Source organism: Erinaceus europaeus, chromosome 11 (genome assembly GCF_950295315.1).
Source record: "Erinaceus europaeus chromosome 11, mEriEur2.1, whole genome shotgun sequence".
NCBI classification, from domain to species: Eukaryota; Metazoa; Chordata; class Mammalia; order Eulipotyphla; family Erinaceidae; genus Erinaceus; species Erinaceus europaeus.
In genome coordinates, this window is record NC_080172.1 from 109,028,632 (window position 1) to 109,035,940 (window position 7,309).

The following is a 7,309-nucleotide window of genomic DNA, read 5'->3' on the forward strand; positions in this document are numbered from 1 at the left end:
CCTAGACATGAGAGTCTCTTTGCATAACTATTATACTGTCTACCTCCACGGGATGATTATTTGTATGATAGAATTTGTGTAGAGTTGTTACAGGAGTGCAGTGAGAAAGACTATATAATTAAATGCCTGGCATATAGTAAGCTCTGAAAATATATTTTTAGGTAGATGAATATATTGGAAGTGAAAGATCCTAGTTTTTGTCTGTGTAGCACAGCATAAACAGATAAGCCACGGGAACCTTCTTATATCCTGCATGTAAAGAATGGTTTCAGATTCTCAGAACAGATGTTTTCTCTCAAGAGTTTTCTCCTTAATCCTAAAAATCTGCCATCAAGTAAGTGTTCACCCATTCTATAATGAATAGCTTAGCAAAAGTTCTTCTGTGCTCTTATTTAAACTAGTTGTTGAAGACTATATTTAGTTAACTTGTGCCCCTGTTTATTACTATGCTGCATCAGCAAAAAATCAGTAAGGAACATTAATTATCAAATGTGCCAGTTTTGTGACCATTAAGTACCTCATTAGAGTCTGTTTTGGAAATTGCATTTATGAGCATCTTTATAGAAAAGAGCACAACAGGGTTAGCAAAGCTTAAGCACAGTACAGTATACAATAAAATCACATACTTAATGCACCTCTTTTAGTAGTAGTAGTAGTATGAGGATTATGCCACAAAACAACAAAATGATAATTTCTCTCTGTTAGACCAACTAAAATAAAATTACAACCATAGTCTACAGATACATAAGTTGTTTAACCGAGGGAAAAAAATATCTTGTATCTTCATGTAAAGGGAAAACTTTGCAAAAAAAGGATGCACCTTGAAGATGAACCTGTAACTTCTGTTTTGTACTTAAGCTCCGTGTTTGAATGATAAAATTTGTCTACACCTATAATCATCTCTCCTCATTGTGCTTACAGGAATGTGGGCAAAACTGGTCTCTGTTGACAGGTTGTAGATCATATTGTCCTCATAGGCACTGATTCCCACCCCCCCCCCCCAGTAGTGGTTAATAAGAAAATCTGATATGCTTTAACTATAAAGAAAAAAACAGAAATGGGAAAAATAAAATGGTGTTTAAAATATATTACATAGTGTAACCTTTTCACCATTAGTAAAACTATAGCTGCACAAAAGATGAAATACAAATTTGCTATGCTTTTAAACCCACTTAAGAAACACCTATCCTATCTGTCCATATAAATTCCAGTGGAAAACACGATGACATGCAATTACTAATCTCAATGTACACAGCTATGCCTTGGGGACTTGGTGGTTCATATTTTACTGTTCTGTAATCAAATACAAAACTAATGAGTAAAAATATGCTTCCCCCAATAAATTTTCAGCACCTGGACAAGTGTCTGACAGGGAAATGGAGGATGCACGCACAGAATTCATTCTGCAAAGCTATTAAAGTGTTATACTTGCCAACAAGTGTTCATTAAACGAGAAAGAAGGATCTTTATGCCAGTTTCTTACCAAAGGCTTTTTAATATTTTAATGGAGAGTAAAGACTATTTATCTGAACTCTGATCAGTTAATGTTCGGATCTGTTATAAAGAAACAAGGAGTCTTTTATAATCCCTTTCATAAAAATCCACTTTGCAATGCTTCAAATAAAGACTATGGACTGTAAAAGATTATGCTGCATATAAACACAATCAGTATCATTTTGAAATTATATGCTTATCCATGGAACTCCTTAGCACATTAGAATCATGCTGTATTTTTATTTAAAAAGTGGTTAACAAAATCCAATATACAAATGGAAAAGGGGATGAGAGGTGGCACTTCAGACATGTGACTTTATCCAGGACCCAGAAAGTAAGTAGCATAGCTAGGGTGGAAGTGGTAGATGGGGAAAATGGAAGTCTCATCCACCATGTGGGTCTTGAGAAGAGAAAAAGGATAGAAGAGGACAAGAAAGAAGAAAGAAAAGCCAGAATGTTAATGTGTGGTAGAGAAAACATCTTTTTTAAAAAAAAAAACCAACATATCTTTATTGATTTAATTTGATAGGACAGAGAGAAAGTGAGGGGAGGAGCAGGAGATAAAGAGTGAGAGAGAGAAAATGGGATAACTTTAGCAATCCTTCATCACTTAGGAAGCTTCTCCTCTACAAATAGGGATTGGGCATTTGAACACAGGCCCTTGCTCAGGGTAACATGTGTACTCAACTCTGTGTACCACCATTTGACCCTAGGAATTGCCAAAAGAATTTAATTATACTTATTTATTTATTGGATAAAGACAGCCAGAAATTGAGAGAGGAAGGGGGTGATAGAGAAGGAGAGAGACAGAGGGACACCTGCAGCACTGCTTCACTGCTTGCAAAGCTTACCCCCTGCAAGTGGGCCTGGAGGCTTGAACCTGGGTCCTTGGACATTGTAACATGTGCGTTCAACCAGGTGCACCTCCACCCAGCCCCAGAATTTCTTTTCAAACTAAAATTCAAATCAATAACTCTTTACCCAGGAGTCAAAATATCTGGACACACACTAAACAAAGAAACTGTGAAATAAAAGCAATCTTTTATGAGCTGTAAATATACTGATAGCAGTGATGGAATAGTAGGTTAGTGCTAGATTGCTATTCACATTCACTGTCATCACTTCATTCCACCACAGAAAGCATAATGTATGCATATGCATGCAAATACATGCATACATATATAATATATACATATACTTATATGCAGTGCAAAATATAAGTATATGTTCCATAAAGATTTATTTATTTATGAATGTATTAACTATAAGATGTGTAAGAGAATAATAGATACAATGTAGAGACTATGCATAGTGGATTTATATATATGTATATAAATGCATGCAGATATTTATACGTACATGGAAACACAAAGGCATACACATGTTACATTCTGTACACAGACAGAGACACTTTTAAATCTGAGTCTCAGTGCTCAAGTGGGCAACTAACAGAGAAAATATAATCTATGGCCAGGCAGTGGTACACCTGGTTAAGTGCTCACACTACAGAAAATGTAATCTAGACCTAGCACGCCAAGCTCAAGGACATTTTTTAGGACCTTATCAGCAGTATTTGTGTCTGCATATGCTAAGCTCACCCTACCCCTGTCTACAAGGTAACAGATAAAAGATAGTGGGAAACGAGGTTTCTTATAACTTGCATTCATCTTCATTCCCAAAATAGTTTTATAATAACAGTAATAATAACAATAATAGCATACAAGTTAACGCTTATTAAAGTCTGTGTGCAGGCACTGTTGTAATAACTTTATGTTTACTTCCCCATGTCATCTACAGAGTAAGCCAATCAGAGAGGCCGTAGGTATCATTCACTTTATATTACAGATGAAGGTAGTGAGACTCAGAGTGACCATATCTCTAGTTCTTGGAAAAGGCAGTATACTAACCACGCAGTCTGCACTTGGAAACTAGGCCTTTAACTCAGAGCACCTGAAACACAAACAACAATAGTCAGAACAGGTGATGCCTAATTTTCAGTCCATGTGCCTGGATTATCAAAGCGTCTGAGAGCCCAGAGGTGCAGGGCCACGTTTTGTAGAAGTAAATCCTATCCAAGTCACAAATTAGGACCAGCAGATCACTCATTTCCCAGGGACCCTTGCACAAGTTATTTAACTGATGAATTTATGATTAGGTAGATGAATCTAATAGTGGACAACTGGCTACTTTTTAGTAACATACTATAGAAATGATCCCTGAAAGTATAGTCTTCTGGCTACTTTTTAGGTAGCTTAAACTCCTCAGATTAAATGTGGAGACACTGGTAAAAGATTCTATTCTTGACCCAAATTTCTACCATGAAACAGCATCTGTAGAAATTACAGAAGCCAGACCTTCCATCTTCTGCACCCGACAATGACCTTGGGTCCATACTCCCAGAGGGTTAAAGAACAGGAAAGCTATGAAGGGGGGGGGGGATGGGATGGGATGTGGAGTTCTGATAGTGGCAACTGTGTGGAGTTGTAACCCTCATCCTATGGTTTTGCCAGTGTTTCCTTTTTATAAATAAAAAGTAAATAAAAGAAATGCTCTAGGCTTAGGTGGAGGTTGAAGTGTGCTGACACATCATTAGGGGATATAGGAAATTCTACTCCTGTGACAACACTCTTGTAAAACAAGGATAAAGTGAAATAAATTTCAATAGACAAATTATGAAAGACAGATTACAGCATTTACTTTTCAGTGTGTTGGAATGTTATACATTTCTGTCAATGATAAATAGGCAGTAGGAGTATATTTTTGCTAACATTTTTTTGAGAATAGGATTGCAAGTATTGCCCGGTTCTGTTTTATTTATTTATATATTTTTGGCTTTTTTTTTAATCGCATATTCTAAAATCATTTTCTTGGCCTTTGAGTTTCAATTATAGTCTTCCAGTGAGGCTACCTACAGTCCATTATGGATACAGTTGTCTTTATCTTTGGTTCCAGAAGGGAATCTTTCTAATGAGAAAAGAGAAAAGGATCAGTATTTGGATTAATGAATTTGACTTTCAGGCCAATGACCTGTTTAGGACATGGGGAAAATGCATTTGTAAGACTTGGCTTTAATAACCCAATAAAGGGCTGCCAGGTTCTGTGTTAAGAAAGTCATTAGCAGAGAGGTCGGGTGGTGGCCACCTGGTTGGGTGATTGAGAACACACATTATCATGTGGAAGAAGCAGGGTTCAAACCTCAGGCCCCCACCTGCAGGGGGAAAGCTTCACAAGTGGTGAAGTAGTGTTGCATGTGCACTATCCTTTTCCTTCTGTTCCTCCCTTTCCTTCTCAATTTCTGTCTGTCTCTGTCCAAGATAAACAAATCTAAAAACAATCTTTTAAAAAAAATCTATAAAAAATTATTACTTAAAAATCACTTAGCTATTAATTTGATAGTTAAGTTGTAAGTCATACATAAGATTCACATTGAGGGGTTGGGCGGTAGCTCAGCGGGTTAAGTGCACGTGGCATGAAGCACAAGGACCAGCATAAAGAGCCCAGTTCTAGCTCTCGGCTCCCCACCAGCAGGTGGGTCACTACATGGGGGGTGAAGCAGGTCTGCAGGTGTCTTTCTTTCTTTCCCCTGTTCTGTCTCTCAATTTCTCTCTGTCCTATCCAACAACAACAACAGCAGCAATGACAACAATAGTAATAATGATAACAACAAGGGCAACAAAATTGGAAAAATGGCCTCCAAGTGCAGTGAATTTGTAGTGCAAACCCCAAGCCCCAGCAATAACCCTGAGCAAAATAAATAAATAAATAAATATTTTTAAAAAATCACATTGAGCTTTCAGATTTTACATAGTTACCAAAATCAGCTGAATTCAATATGATCTCCCTTACTCCACAGGAAGATTGCATTAAATATGAAAACCCAACCAAAAATGTTAGCCCATCAGTAGATAGAAGGTTCTAGTTATCTTTCCTGTAAGAAGAGATATCTAGATATTAAAAAATGTAGGGTGAAATAATTATTTTCACTTTGGAAATAGCCACTAGCCAACAAATACTGGCAGGAAAAGTCAGGGTAATTTTTTTTGGTAAATATATACATTTTTTGGGTAAACATATACATATACATTGAGGTCTGAGAAAAACAGGTTTCAACTGTACTTATTTAACATATTTAGCAAAGGCAGGTGTTCTTGCTATATGCTGGGGCTGGTCTAAGTGCTGAACAAATGTTAACCCGGTGGAACTCTCACTTTTTGATGCAGCACTAAGCCAGAGAAATTGTTTTATTTAAAAACTTGTGACAGAGATAAGGTTGTCTCTGTACATTAAAATGTCTTACCTTATAAGGAAGCATTTGACTGCACTAGATTAAGCTCATAAAAGCTAATGAAGAGTCTTCCTTAATACACATTTCTTTTTTCCTGTTTGGACTTGAAGTGACAACATTACAGAAACACCCTGCAGGTTTTTATCTAAATAGCATCCTATAAAACAATGTCCTCTTGTCAGTCACCACAAATTCAGCACAGTCAAGCCATAAATCTGTCCAAAGGCCAGCAAAGTGCTTAACTTGGCACATCACTAATAAAATTAGGAATGTGGGTTTATTACATGAACCTTAAGTAGGTTTGGCCAAGATATTAAGATTTTTGCTTATGGCAACCATAGCTAATGTGGATTGGTATTTTCATTATAACACACCCCACAGCACTTCCCAGTTACGTCTCGGGTTTCTAAATGAGAGAATAATCTTTTGCACTCTCATAGACCTTGGTAGGTGCTGCAGCTGGAGCCCCCTTCCCAACAGCCTCGCACACTGTAGGGTACTCAGGAATAGTCAAGACTTTTCAATAATGCTAATTCTGCTGAATAAAATTAGAGCAAATTAATTAATACTTCTATTAACTTAACCTGATTTCACTTTGTTCAAGAACAGAAGCACTTACAGGCTTTTAACAGGCACTCAGAAATATCATTTCAGCTCAGGGCAATTTTGAGAAGTGATTTATAAGCAGTTGCAAATGCTTCTAAAATGGTAAGATTCAAGAAAGCTGAATGTATGTGAAGCAAGTTGTCCTGCGGTCCTGGCTGTTTCATTTCATTTTATTATTTTGTTTAATTATGGGATAACAGTAAATATATCCCTTCTGAGTCAACATTTATCGTAATGACTTATATTTGCATAGTGATTTAGTTTGCCAGGTGATCTCCTATGCTTTCTTGTCTCTGATCTGATCTCCTGAAAAACCTTATGAGATGGAAAGACACAAGTATTATTATCTTCATTTTCCAGACAAGGACATACAGCAAGGATCAGTACTTGGGATCAGTTTCTACTTGGTATCAAGAATGCCCTCCCCAATATAATCTCACATTCATGAATATTTACAGTCTTATGCAATGAGATCACATTCATTGCATTGCCGGAGCTAGTGTGCATGTATAAATATGCATTCATGTACACATGGTCTTCTTTGTCCTCGCTGTCTATTTCCCCATTCCAAGGGTGGCTTGATTCTCCTCTTTCCAGCTTCCTCAGGCCTCCTTTCCTTATCAGTCCTGTTGATGATGCCCACATTGGCACCTACATTATGGAGGCTGCATTATGACATTTGAAATGCGACTCTGTAGCTCAGAGTTGAGAAACTCTCTTTAGCAAGCAGCAATCTCAAAAACCTCTAGATGGGCAAAGTCACTAAAGTTCACTTCATGAAAAATACAACACACCACGGAGAGCAAGTATGATTGATGCCCACAGAGCAAACTGTTTATCAGACAAACACATTTTGCAAACTTTGACATAAATTGCTAAGTTGCCTTATCACTCAGACAATGTAAGACTAGCATCTTTGTAGGA

The 7,309-nt window shown here is 37.1% G+C and overlaps 1 pseudogene; it reads right to left on the reverse strand.

The window, feature by feature from the left end:
• Positions 1 to 3,629: 3,629 nt before the first annotated feature.
• LOC132541527 (small nucleolar RNA U3) lies at positions 3,630 to 3,726 on the reverse strand (annotated as a pseudogene).
• Between the last annotated feature and the right edge of the window lie 3,583 nt (positions 3,727 to 7,309).